Source organism: Pimephales promelas, chromosome 22 (assembly GCF_988280905.1).
Source record: "Pimephales promelas chromosome 22, fPimPro1.hap1.1, whole genome shotgun sequence".
Lineage (NCBI taxonomy): Eukaryota > Metazoa > Chordata > Actinopteri > Cypriniformes > Leuciscidae > Pimephales > Pimephales promelas.
Window position 1 is genome coordinate 26,049,738 of NC_142790.1, and position 12,816 is coordinate 26,062,553.

At 36.2% G+C, this 12,816-nt stretch overlaps 1 protein-coding gene and 1 pseudogene across 9 annotated transcripts in view; both read right to left on the reverse strand.

Annotated features, from left to right (window-relative positions):
- The window catches only part of LOC120488428 (acid-sensing ion channel 1C), an 84,828-nt gene that overhangs the window by 38,318 nt on the left and 33,694 nt on the right, over positions 1 to 12,816 (reverse strand). The gene's annotated exons all lie outside the window — the stretch shown is intronic.
- Positions 1,566 to 2,368, reverse strand: LOC148969627 (acid-sensing ion channel 3 pseudogene; annotated as a pseudogene).

Genomic DNA, 12,816 nt, shown 5'->3' on the forward strand with positions numbered 1-12,816 from the left:
ACTCCTTTATCGATTGCTTTTGTTGCATTTTATTTGAGTTTTTGAGGTAATGAAATGTTCAAGCGTGCATTACAATTGGTTGTGTGCTAAAAAGTACAAAACGTTGCACTGAATTTGTTGCGTTCCTGCTTGTTATTGTGTACTCGGCTCTATTAATGCTGCATCAATTAAAAGTGGTATCATGAGCTGAAACAACTCAACAGCATTAGCGGCTAACTGATATATTTCTTGCTAATGATCCCTGCCAGACTATCAGACCACCGTGCCTAAGGCTTGGGAAACATATGCACTCGATGAAGGCATTCATGCATATTTAATCAAATCTCTCTAAACTTAGAGCTGACTGCGCAGCTTGAATTACCGATATTCAGCTGAAATCGAAAGTCTAGTGATAGCAATGATGTGACAAAATCAATCATATCACCAGACCCATAAGCAGAAGCTTAGGATCTTGACGTCAGTGTCATCCTGAAACTGGTGTTTATAAAAGCAGAGCTTCTTCTGCGACTTCTGTTATGATGGATAAAGATTTGGATATGACGCGGAGACACTTGATCAGTGCAGAAGGACAGATTCTTTTTAGAGCAACAGACCCTGTGCACGGCTCCACTTTCATTACTCAAATCAATGGGCCATATCATTGAAATGCAATCCTTTTTTTCTTCAGGCTTTGACAGCCATTTGCTGGCGGACTAAGATGTTTTTCAGCACAAATTCCTTCAACAGAGAAGAAATGTAAAGGTCACATGAACACACTTTCTAATTTCCAGAAGGTTCACATTTTTGGTGATATTTAAAGCAAGTGGAAAGTGGTATTTCAGAGCCTTAAAATCAATAGAAATTGATGATCTTTCTCTTGTTTCAATTAAACTACAATCAAGATTAGCCTCCCATTTGCTGCTCAAGGGTCTAATTGGTTTGCCTTTATTTGATGTTTAGACATCCTCAGGAAATGACTAGGGATGCATTGAAATTATTAATTTATAATTATAATATATATCATTATTTAAAGGTCGGTCTTAGTTTTTTTCATTTGCTGGTATTGATTACCAATATTGGATAACACACAAACATAGATAAATAATATGCATTTCTCAAGCCAAAAATATAAGAAACGCACACACTAAAAAGTACATATTTTATCAAATCAACTTCGATAACTAATGTGTTTAAGATAACATAATATTTTGAGTTTCTGTTGATTAAACCAATCTCTTTCATTGTATTACCACAATGACCTCAACATTTTAAGGCAACCAAGTAACTTAACTTAAGTAGAACCAACAATATTTGTATGTATGTATATATATATAATGCATATACATACATATAGAAACCAATACCAAAAGCAACTTAAAAAATAAAATAAAACAAGTGAATTTAACTTATGTTATATGTATGACAACTGGATACTAATTTTGAGATTTGCTCAAGAGTAAGATTTTAAACAAATCCACATTAAAATATCTAATAAAGACCAATAACAATAAGCCAATAACACTATGGTTCTGATTCATGCAGTATGTGCATCCCTAGAAATTTCCATCGCAAAGCGATCACCTTGATCAAAAGTGGTTCAAATGCCTAAAAACTCCATTCAGCGGCTCTCTGTCCACCTTTACTCACAGTTGTGAAGTTCTCCGCACCGCAGTCTTTCCCACGATACTTGCAGTCCAGCAGCATTTCATCAATGCTGTGGCTGGTCCTCTGGACAAACTCCAGCATGTTGAAGGTCTTGCTGGGAAAGAACTTGCTGTCGTCCGGCGGCTGTCCCAGGGCAGCCATAAAGTCATCAAAGTCACTTTGCTCCACTCCGAGCAATCCCGCCATCCAGAAGAGATCATTGCGGATCATTTTGGAGCGTCTGAAGCTGTTGTAGTTGCAAAGAGTGATGGCTGGAAAGTACATGACGGGACTGTCCATTTCATCCAGGATGGTGACGTGAGGATAGCTGAGGTAGTCCATCACAGCTCCGGCCACCTGGTAGAGGAAGATGGAGAGCGAGGAGAGGAACGCTGTTGCCCAGAGTAGACGTCTAAAGGTGACTCCTCCAGGCAGGAAGATGTGGCTCAGCCCATGAAGGGTGCAGTTGGCCCCGAAAACGGTGATGTCTGATGGCCGGGGCTGCTCGTCCTCTTCAGCGGAACCCATCACAAATAAACTAAGCGGTGATCGAACAAGTCAAATCTAACCTCTACGAAGTCTGGATTGTTTCGAAGTGAAGCTGGTGCCGTCTAAGCGGGCTCTAGGTCTTAACACCCTCGTCCATGTGGGGAGGTTAGGAAACATGAGACGACTGTTATGATGCTGACAGCGGTTTCCGTTTAGTGCATTCTTGGAGGGCAAAGAGGACCAAAGATTGGGTTTCATTGGGATGAAACTCAGTCCCTTAATAGATAAAGGATGAGGAGAAGCCCATGAGAAACCATAGAAATTAATCAATAATGAAGTAGTCCAAAAATCTAATATCAGGCAAAGGAATGTGAGGCAATTGGTCTATAGGTAAATAGTGATGCTTCCTAAACTAAAGTATTAAACTTCACCTCACAATATTTGTGCTACAGACATGCATGATACCTCAATTTGAGCAGTTTGTGTGCTGTTACTTCTCAGAAGTCTAACATCACAGAGACTCTGGGGTGGGATCTTTTCACATGAGCCAGTAAGTAACCACTAACCACCCAAAACATCTTGCAAAACACATATAGCAATGTGCACAAAAATTCCCCAGAAGACCATTGGAACCGTATAACAAAAGCAATCATCCAGAACACCCTAAAATGCAATTTTCAGCATCATTACTCCAGTCTTCAGTGTCACATGATCCTTCAGAAATCATTCTAATATGCGGATTTGCTGCTCAAGAAACATAGAAAGTAATACATATACAGTATATATTACTTTTGACCATTTTAATGCTTCCTTGCATAAAATTGCCAGTTATGAACACGGCCCTGTGACCTCAAACAAAAATGCTGATTATAAAACATGTGAAGTATTAACCAAAAGCATAAGAGGAATAATTTAGCATTAAGGAACAGAAAAAAACACTTTGTTGCATGACCCAAAATGGACACAGTGGATCTTTTGTTGTATATGGGATCTTTTGTGTCCCACAGAAGAAAGTAAGTCATACATGTGGGTGAGCAAATGACAAAAGTGTTCATTTTTGGATGAATTATCCCTTTAAATACTCTCTAAATAATGACTTTAAGCAAGTAAACATTCCAAATTGATTGTTTTAGCACTTTTAACAAACAGTAGATTGTTTAAAGTTTCATTGATCCCAAATTGCTATCTATCCATTTACTTATCTAGCTATTTATTGTCTTCTGTCTCTTATGCATCTATCGATCTTCCTGGATAGCCAGATACTCGAACACACACAATTTCACAGGAGGAAACAAAAAGGGACTAGGAGGAAAACGAATCACTCCAGCCATGTGCGTTCAGCAATTAATCTGCCTCGCGCCGTTCGGTCACTGCAATTCTGAAATCAGCGGAGCACAGCAGACTCTCATAATGCCGCCTCCAATCTGAAGCCTTAACACACCGCTTCCTCCACATCAGCATTTCAGTGTATGAGGGCCCAAACGAGACTTCACCGCCTTTCAACATCGAGAGAACTGCATTCACACGTGTTCAGATTACTGATCTCAGCCTGCACACGCATTCATATCCCGAGCCCTGTTTCCCAGACATGCAGGAAATGTCAATGTTAGTATATGAAGACTGCCAAATCCACTTAGCTCCTATAAAAGGGAAGAGAATGGAGGAGCCACGCAGGACTGAAAATCCATCAGGAAGGGGAAGCCGACAGACAAGGAGCTCAAAATGAGGATGGCTTTAAATTTAAAGCATTAGATCATGTAATAAATGACGTGAACGGCAGTATACTGCTATACAAATCAATAAGACTCTGGGTGTTAAGTATCATCAAATCCAATGATTTGCTGCTTTAAAATGTGGCATTTGGCATATCGTACGGATGTTCAATACTGCCTCCTGCTGGTAACTTTCCCTCCCGAGTCAAGTATTTCTTTTAATTAGAGCACAATGGGCCATCTTCAACAGCATGAACCAGACCTTTCAAACACTGACCTGAATGTAAAATGCGACACACAATTAAAACAGCCCCAAAAAAGCATTGGGTCAATATCTGCGTGAGCCACACAACATGTTTGAATGTCACTGCATTAGATAATAATATGCAAAGCACATGATGTTGGAGCATTATGATAACATTATGTTAGCATGCTGCATAGGTTATGTGGTTATGTGTCATCTGTGCAATTTGTAGGCCATGTGGGGAGCTGTGTATTTATGTAATTCAATGTCATTCATGCTTGAAGTGCATCATTTTATGTTATTTATGCACACTAACGTTTATTTTTGGGGGGTTGATATTTTTTTCTTTAGAATTTTTTTGAAAGAAGTCTCTTTTGCTCACAAAGGATGCATTCAAAATACAGTAAATTTCTAATATACTAATTTGTTGCTCAAGAAACATTTATTATTATTTTTATTATCAATGTTAAAAACAGTTGTGCTGCTTAACATTTTTGTGGAAACTGTAATACACTTTTTTTCAGGATTATTTGATGAATAGAAAGTTCAAAAGAGTTCTTTCAGTTCATCTGAAGTGTTTTAAATGTCTTTACTGTAACCTTTCATCACTTTAACACGTCCCTGCTGAATAAAAATATTGATTTCTTTCTCTTTTTTTTATCTTACAGGCCTGAACCTTTTAAACAGTGCTGTATTATATATGTATATGAGCCATACTTAATTCAACAGAACAATTTGCATTCTGTTAAAACGATATTACTTGCTATGCTATTATCCATCCTCCAGGTAGTAATTCATAAGAAACAAGGACACAAAAGGACACACGTAAACTCTTTCCAAGCAGAAAAATTAATTAACATTTGAAAGGGGAAAGGTGACTTTTCCAGTCCCTGAGGTTACTTTATGAAGAGCCATTCTGTGGGAATGAACAGAGCTAATGAATCTGCCTTCTGTGTGAAGTCGTCTTATCAAAGACATTTGTGGAGAAAGCGAGATTGCTGTCCTTTAATGAGAATGTAGAAACAGAGGGCTGGATTTGGGACACTTGTGCTCACTTTGAAGTCTACAATGAATAGCACAGCCTTTCTAAATGGAAATCAAACATGTTTTAACTAATTTCAGCCACAAATTAAGCACTTAAAAGACCAAAAATTCTCACGCTCATGCCATTTCAAATCTGCACACTGTTATTTATTTTCTTTGAAACGCGTACGTTTTAAATGATCATTTTCGGTCTGTTGCTCATAAAGTGTTCATATCGTATTAGACTTTATGATGCTTTACATCTCTTTTTGGTTACACTTTAAAGGTGCAGTAAGCGATTTCTCCTAGCGAACACCTAAACCAACTATTTTGTAATGCCCATTCTGCATGTGTGCTTGTTTGTACATAATAGGACAAAAACAAAAGTGGATCTGACCAAGAATCAAAACACTCTTGTAGCCAATCAGCAGTAGGGGGCGTGTCCACTCATGATGAGGGAGGAGCAAGAGTGAGTAAGAGGGATATTTGTAGAAATACTGTTGAAAAAGAGATGGTTGCGATATTACCAAAGTGGTAAAGGTCAGATGAATATAATTGGAGGAAGAAAGGTCACGACATGGCAAAAGCTTTAATATTGAAAAAAAAATTCTAGTAGGCTACTGGAGAGAGATTAGAGAGCAGAAAGGCTTGAAAACAAACACTGAGGTTGCTTTATGTCTGCTCGATACACAAGTAACATTGGTTTTTGTCATGTTTCACAGAGCAAAGATATGTTGTTGTTGAATTACAGCTGATTCATCCATACTTGCGAGAGTTGTGTGATGCACCAGCGGTTAGTGGTTTTCTGTGTTGCATATTTTGGGAGCGTAGCAAAGAAGGGAGAGGTGTGTTTGAGTGTTGAGTTCAAATATTAACAGAGTTTCTCACCTTTAAGAAAAGGTTCTATATAGCGTCCCGTCAGGCGCCTCATACAGAACCTTTTAGGGGTTCCCACCAATTTATGGATTTAAATTTAATCAATGCATTCTGCTTAAATTCATTTTTAATTTGAATTATATATATATATTTTATATAACATACTTTAACTCTAGAAAAATTGCTAAACAAAGTATTAAGACATTTCTATTTATATAGAAAATTTTGGCATGAATGGTTCTTTAAAATTGAACCCTACACTGTAAAAGATATAAATGCAACAGCAAAAACCTTTTAATTGTTTAACAGTAAGTTTCCTTACTATAAATGGCGATCTAACCTTACATTTAATGAAATTTTTAACAGTAAAATACTCTTAAACAGTTTTTGTAAGAGAAAAAGAACAAGTCATTTTACGTGAAATTTAAATTAAATTGATATTCCCCGAATTCTGAATGTGACGTCACATTCAATGTAATTTTGTTGAAATCTTTTTTTTTTTTTCATTCAGTTATGTACATTATGGTTTTATGTTACATCTAATGTGGTTAAGTTACTGTTTATTGCATTACCATGTGCACCTTCTATATTAGTATTTACCTTCAGCTTGTGAAAAAGCTGCTTTGATTCATCACGTGACTTTCTCATCCCACATGTTTTCAGTGTTTTGCATAGGTACAAAACAGATATTAGTATAGGTTGGCATATTAACATTATATCAGTTAATGAAATATGGGTTTTGCTGCATATTTAAGTTAAATATGTAAAACCTAAAATATTGCTACTATATTTTTTTACTGTAAATTTCTGGCAACAAAAGATGCCGTTTTTTTTTTTTACCGTAAATTTCACAGAATTTTTCTTACAGTGTAAGGTTCTAAATAGAACCCCACTGAACCTTTGTAAAATGAAAAAAATATGGCGGGGGAATAAATAGAGAGAATTTATTTTTGGCCGAACTATTCCTTTAACTTGCTAGGTAATTGATAATTCTCCATGGTTCTTTGACAAGCATCAGCGATAGCTACAGGGATGATGATGCAGAACTGAGACAGCGAGTCTCATGGGCTGGAAGTGGAGAGCTTGTTAAAAGGAAACAGAGGCAGGTGTTAATGTATTCGCTCTACTGTACCTTACTGTCTACAGGAGAGTAAACAGCCCACATAGTCATTCAGCACAAACAGCAAGGTTTCAAGGGCCATCAAAACATAACTGTACGCCCTTCAGCATCGAGCGGGGTGGGAAGATTCAGGCCGAAAGCAAATAATGCGTCATAAATAACACAACATGTAGAGTAGGAGTCTCTTTGACATTAAATGGTGGTAATTATGAACTTCAGATTTAAAGTAATTCCAGGGTTTTAATAGAAGGGCATAAATCTACATTCATAAATTCATAATCTCTGATGTCCGACGCCAGTCTTTCAACACCAATTGCTGTCTGAATATGCTAATGTACATTTAAAGCCCACTTATAAAAAAAAAAAACTATTTTTTTTTAGTTCTGACTCACAGATCCCGAAGGACGTTTAGACTAAAGATCGTATCATTCCATGAATAATTTCTGACCTTTTAACTCTTTATTTGCATGTCTGCCCAGAGAGAGAACTCATAATGAGTTGCATAGTTGAAAAGAAATGGCGCATACACTTATCCATACAAAAATTATTGAGTGAGTGAACGAACTATAAAAGAAGAACTCTACATATGCCATCATTTTAAGTCTTCTGAAGCCAAATATGTGTGAGGAACAGTCCAAAATTTAAGTCATTATTCATCAATCTTTGCACAAAAGCTCATTCGACTTCAACGGCACACGCATTGCATAAGGTTTTTAAATAATATAATAAAATATATAAACAATAAGATATAATAATTATAATAATGCATTTATCATACACAAATGTCAAATGTGTTTTTAACATTGGAGCCTGTAAGATTTTTATATCATATTAGAAAGAAAAATGTCTGGATCATGTGATCATCATAATGGCTGGTGAAATTCATTTTTGACATCATAGGAATAAATTATGAATAAAAAAATACATATTTAAATAGAAAGTATTTTAAATTGCAATAACATTTCAAATTATTAGCGTTTATAATATATGTAAAAGAACATTTTTGAACCTTTGTGTATTTATTAATTTAGCAATAAATTACAATAAAATAATATATAAATGATACCTAATGAAAAATATTCATTTTGCTTCATTGAAAAAATAGATTCCTGTATGGGGATTTGAGTGAATTAATTTTTTTCATTGTGAACTATCCCTTTAAACCATCACCCTAACATGAAATGATGACGTCTCCAGTTCTTTTCACACTCCTCTGTGTTTTATTGTAGAATGATAGAGACATTCAGCGTGAGAATTGCTGATTTATAGCTGCGCTGCATGAACCGAGCACCAACTTTTACATGGATCATTTATCAAGGATTTGGTGCTTACATTTACAGTTACATTTGATCTCGGCAGACATTTTTTATGCCCAAGTGACTTAGAAGAAACATCTTTCATAAGTGGCAATTGCTCAAGCAGCCAGATGAGAACGTAACTCAAGAGCAGGGGTCAGACTTTATGAATCAAGGATAACTTCATAAAAATGATACGACTGCATGATAACGGCAAGTACATCGTTCAAATTGGTGAAGTCCAGAAGGCTATCAGATCAGTAAAATTAAGTTCAGTCAATGCACACTGTGCAAATTAAAGTTTTAGGGGGTACAGTGTAACAAAATAACTTCTTTTTCAGCTGTGATGAGTCAACCACATGAAACTGCTTCTTATCACCAATTCTCAGATGGCACATAATCAAGCGGCTCCTCTGAGCTCGAGACAAAAGCTTTCTGTGATTCAAGGTTCTGGAATAAAATCACATTTTATGAAAAAGGGGGAAAAACACTAAATTTTCTTCATACATGATCAGAAAGGAACAATGACTTGAAAATGGATGCATTTTTATTTTATGTATAAAAAGTTCAAAAATATCCATATATGATCCATGTTTTGATGAAGGGAACATTGGGAATGCCAGAGGAAGAAAACCAAATGATGTGCATAACTTTCTTTACAATCACAAACATTCATTGACATTCTCATGTCCATTCAAACAGCTCAAGCTTAAACAGCATTCAGAAACTGCCAACATTTCACAAGTATACGTCAAAACCAACCTGCCATTTCAGAAGACAAGCCAAGACAGTCTGAATTATAGATGTGAACCATCCTGAATAAGACAGAAAGGTCCTGCATTTCAGTACTGATGTTGAGCACAGTTTGTATTTTAACATACAAGGTAATATTTATTGCATCTTAATCCTTTTCTAATACAAGTGTCAATGTGACAAATACACATTAGAATGGAACAAGAATTATGAAAGATGTTCAGTAGATGTGAAGTAGTGATGCTACACTTGACGGTGGGAAGAAGATCAAGGAAGAGTTGCTCTAGAGCCATCTATATCTGTTGGACTTTTGCACTTTTGGATCATCATAATGTTTATTATTATAAATGCTGTAAAATGCATGTTCACTGAATTTATTGCCATATTAAAATTTAAGGGATAGTTCGTTCGAAATATCGTTCCAAACTTTTTTCTGTTGAACACAATACAAAATACATTTAAAATACTTTGGGGTCAATATGATTTTTTTTTAATAAATTAATAATTTTATTCAGCAAGGATGCATTAAATTGATCAAAAGGTATTATATATTGCTACAAAAGATTTATGTTTAAAAAAACTGTTCTTTTTATCTTTATGGTCAAAGAAGAAATTATTTTTTTATCAGTTTCCACAAGAATATGAAGCAGCAACTGTTTTTAACATTGATAAGAAATTTTCTTGAGCATCAAATCATCATATTACAGTGATTTCTGAAGGATCATGTGAAACTGAAGACTGGAGTAATGATGCTGAAAAATTCAGTTTTGATCACAGGAATAAATTAAACGTCACAATGCATTCACGTAGAAAACAGTGGTTTAAAATTGTAATAATATTTCACAATATTATACTGTTTTTTTATATTTTTAATCAAATAAATGCAGCCTTGATGAGCAGAAGAGACTTATTTTAAAAACATTAAAAATCTTACTGATGCTGAACTTTTGACTGGTAGTGTATACTATAAATGGAAGTCACTTTGCATAAAAATTTAAAATGACAAATATAAATAAAAGCACTTAATTCAGTCTTTTTACTATATTCACTACATCACTGTAAAAAATGTGTCAACTTTAAAGTGTTCATGCATGCTGCCTTAATCTTAATTTTAGTCAACTTGAATGTGAAGTTGTGTTAGGTTACAACTTCTTACAACGTAAAAAATTAAAATTCAATACACTTAAAATAAAGGCAGCAAGAACACTTATTTTTCTAAGTTGAATAACTTTTTTTTACAGTGAATGTTCCCCTTTTCAATTGTCACCTGCCACTGATGGTTTAATTAAATCTAAAATAGCAGGTGTGTGTGGAGTGTCCCTTATTTTCCTCTGCTGAAGTTGGCAGCCCCCGAATGCATCAGATGTTCACTTTCAGAGACATGCAACGGTTAAGCGAGCACCGGGCGCAGAGCTGATTGAAATATTGTTGCATTCTGAGCTCTTTGTACACAGTGTTGGCATGAAAGATAAATGGACTTCATAGACCAATGGCTATCAGTCCTTTACGCAGTGTTTAGAGGCATCCATCAAGACCTGCTTTAGCCGCAGCAGGGTTACAGAGAGTATATGTAGTGCCATGGTCTGCTCCGAGAAATATTTCCCCAACACATCAGGTAATGAGCTCTGCAGATCAAACCTGCCAAAGCGCACAGGTGAACTGATGTGGCGTATGTGCTAAAATCCTATATTTCCTGTGCTGTCAGTGGTTATTTTTAGCTGGCTAACGTTAGTGAATGGGGCTGAGGTAATTACAGCGATTTCATAGGGCTGAGGTCTGCAGCGCAATAATAAAGGTGTATGCTGCGCTTCTCTCTGGTGGCCACCAGTAACAGCCATGGATCTGAGAACGAGTGACTCATCATCGCCTGTGACGAGGAGGAGGACGCCTGAAAATGGGTAATATAGCGCAGGGAAGCTTGCAAGAACAAAGAGCGGATCATTAAACGAGATGGGGAAGGGGTGAGGTTGTGTATAGATTTTTGCAATTAGAACAATTTTTAATCATGCGTTCGATTCAAAATATTGACCTCCATCTTGGCTGTCATGTCTGAGATCTTGTCTGGAACTCGTTAGAGTGAATCTAATTGCACTGATTGCACTAAATTCTTTTTAACATAATTCCAGCTTATATATAACAGGGTTCCAGACTGAGACCAAATTGGTCGCATATGAGACCATTTTTGACCATTTTTCTGACACTCGCGCAATAGAACGTCGTTGTATCCATTGCTGCAGTCCGTAACTTATGTTGAAAATGAACGAGTAGGCTACATCATGAATCCATTTTCCAAACCGTGTTTTTGACTCATCCTGAATCACGACAGTACGTGTTAGTCAGTGTCAGTGTCAGTACAATAAGTGTTTATATTCGGACTATTTTATAGGGCTGGGTATTGAGACAAATTTCACAATTCGATTCGATTTCGATTCACAAGCTTGCAATTCGATTCGATTACGATTCGATTCAATATCGATTATTTTGGATATCAGTTACAACAAATGGCCATTTTTCTCAAGGGAATCAAATCTCTTAAATGCTGTAAACTATGGGAGTCTAGTTGTAGCCTACTACGCTTCATTAGCCTAATATGAAGGTAATAATGAACTGTTTTGTAGCTATACAAACACTTAAATTACACTTTTATTTTTTTTTATAATAAGAAGATTATATGAAATATAAACATTTAAATGGTGGCTGTCATAAAAACTTGATTTCTTCAAATATGCAAGAAGAACATTAAGATTATAATGCATATGTAATATGTGTTAGGTGTATATATTTAGCAAAATGCTCCTCTCTGGAGTTATTTTTTCTAGCTGACTAACAAGTTTATGTGGGTTTTCTGAGGTAAATATGACGATAATGCAATTGATTACAAGCTGTTTAACTGACGTCTTTCCACGGTTGAAACGCTGATTGAGCGAATCAATGTGACATGATACGGATTTCGATAAGTTGTACTCTATCTTTTAACACACTTTCAGATGCTCGTTCATGTTTATTTCGCGCTGTGACTGGTATTATTAAGCCGGAAGAGAGATCAGCGCTGCTGCTTCTCTTGAGCTGCGCCAGAGCGATCTCACGCCACAGCACCAAAACGCTATTTATGTTTTTTGAATTTCTAAAGAAAATGGACGTAATTTGAAAATTGAGACGTTGTTTCATATCAATAGTAACAAAGGACAAAGATTATTGCGATTTTTTGGATGCACGCAACCGCGATACAATGTCCCATTCATTCAAATGAAACAGGATGACTAATCAATTCTTGAGATTTAGGAATCGATATCGGTTCGTAAAAATGAGAATCGAATAATATCGAGAAATCGATATTTATTACCCAGCCCTACTATTTTATCCAGGGGTCGACTCGGATGCGGAGTTGCCCAGTGCCTGCGTGACTCGCCAAAGACATTAATGGAGCGAAGTAGCTCTTCCGCAAGACACGTGCAGTTTATTTATTGACGAACGTTGACGTCACGCGCATTGCACACTGATGGTGGAACGCAGCAATTACGAATTAAGCCATATAAAAATGAAAATTTCTCACGAAACAGCGTGCCCCTTCCCACGTCTTTTCAGCGGTTAGATGAGAGTAATCGCTCGACTGAGGAAAAGAAAATGATTAGAAACTGCAGAAGGTAAGGAGTGTGAGATTTCTGTAACTATAAACTTTCA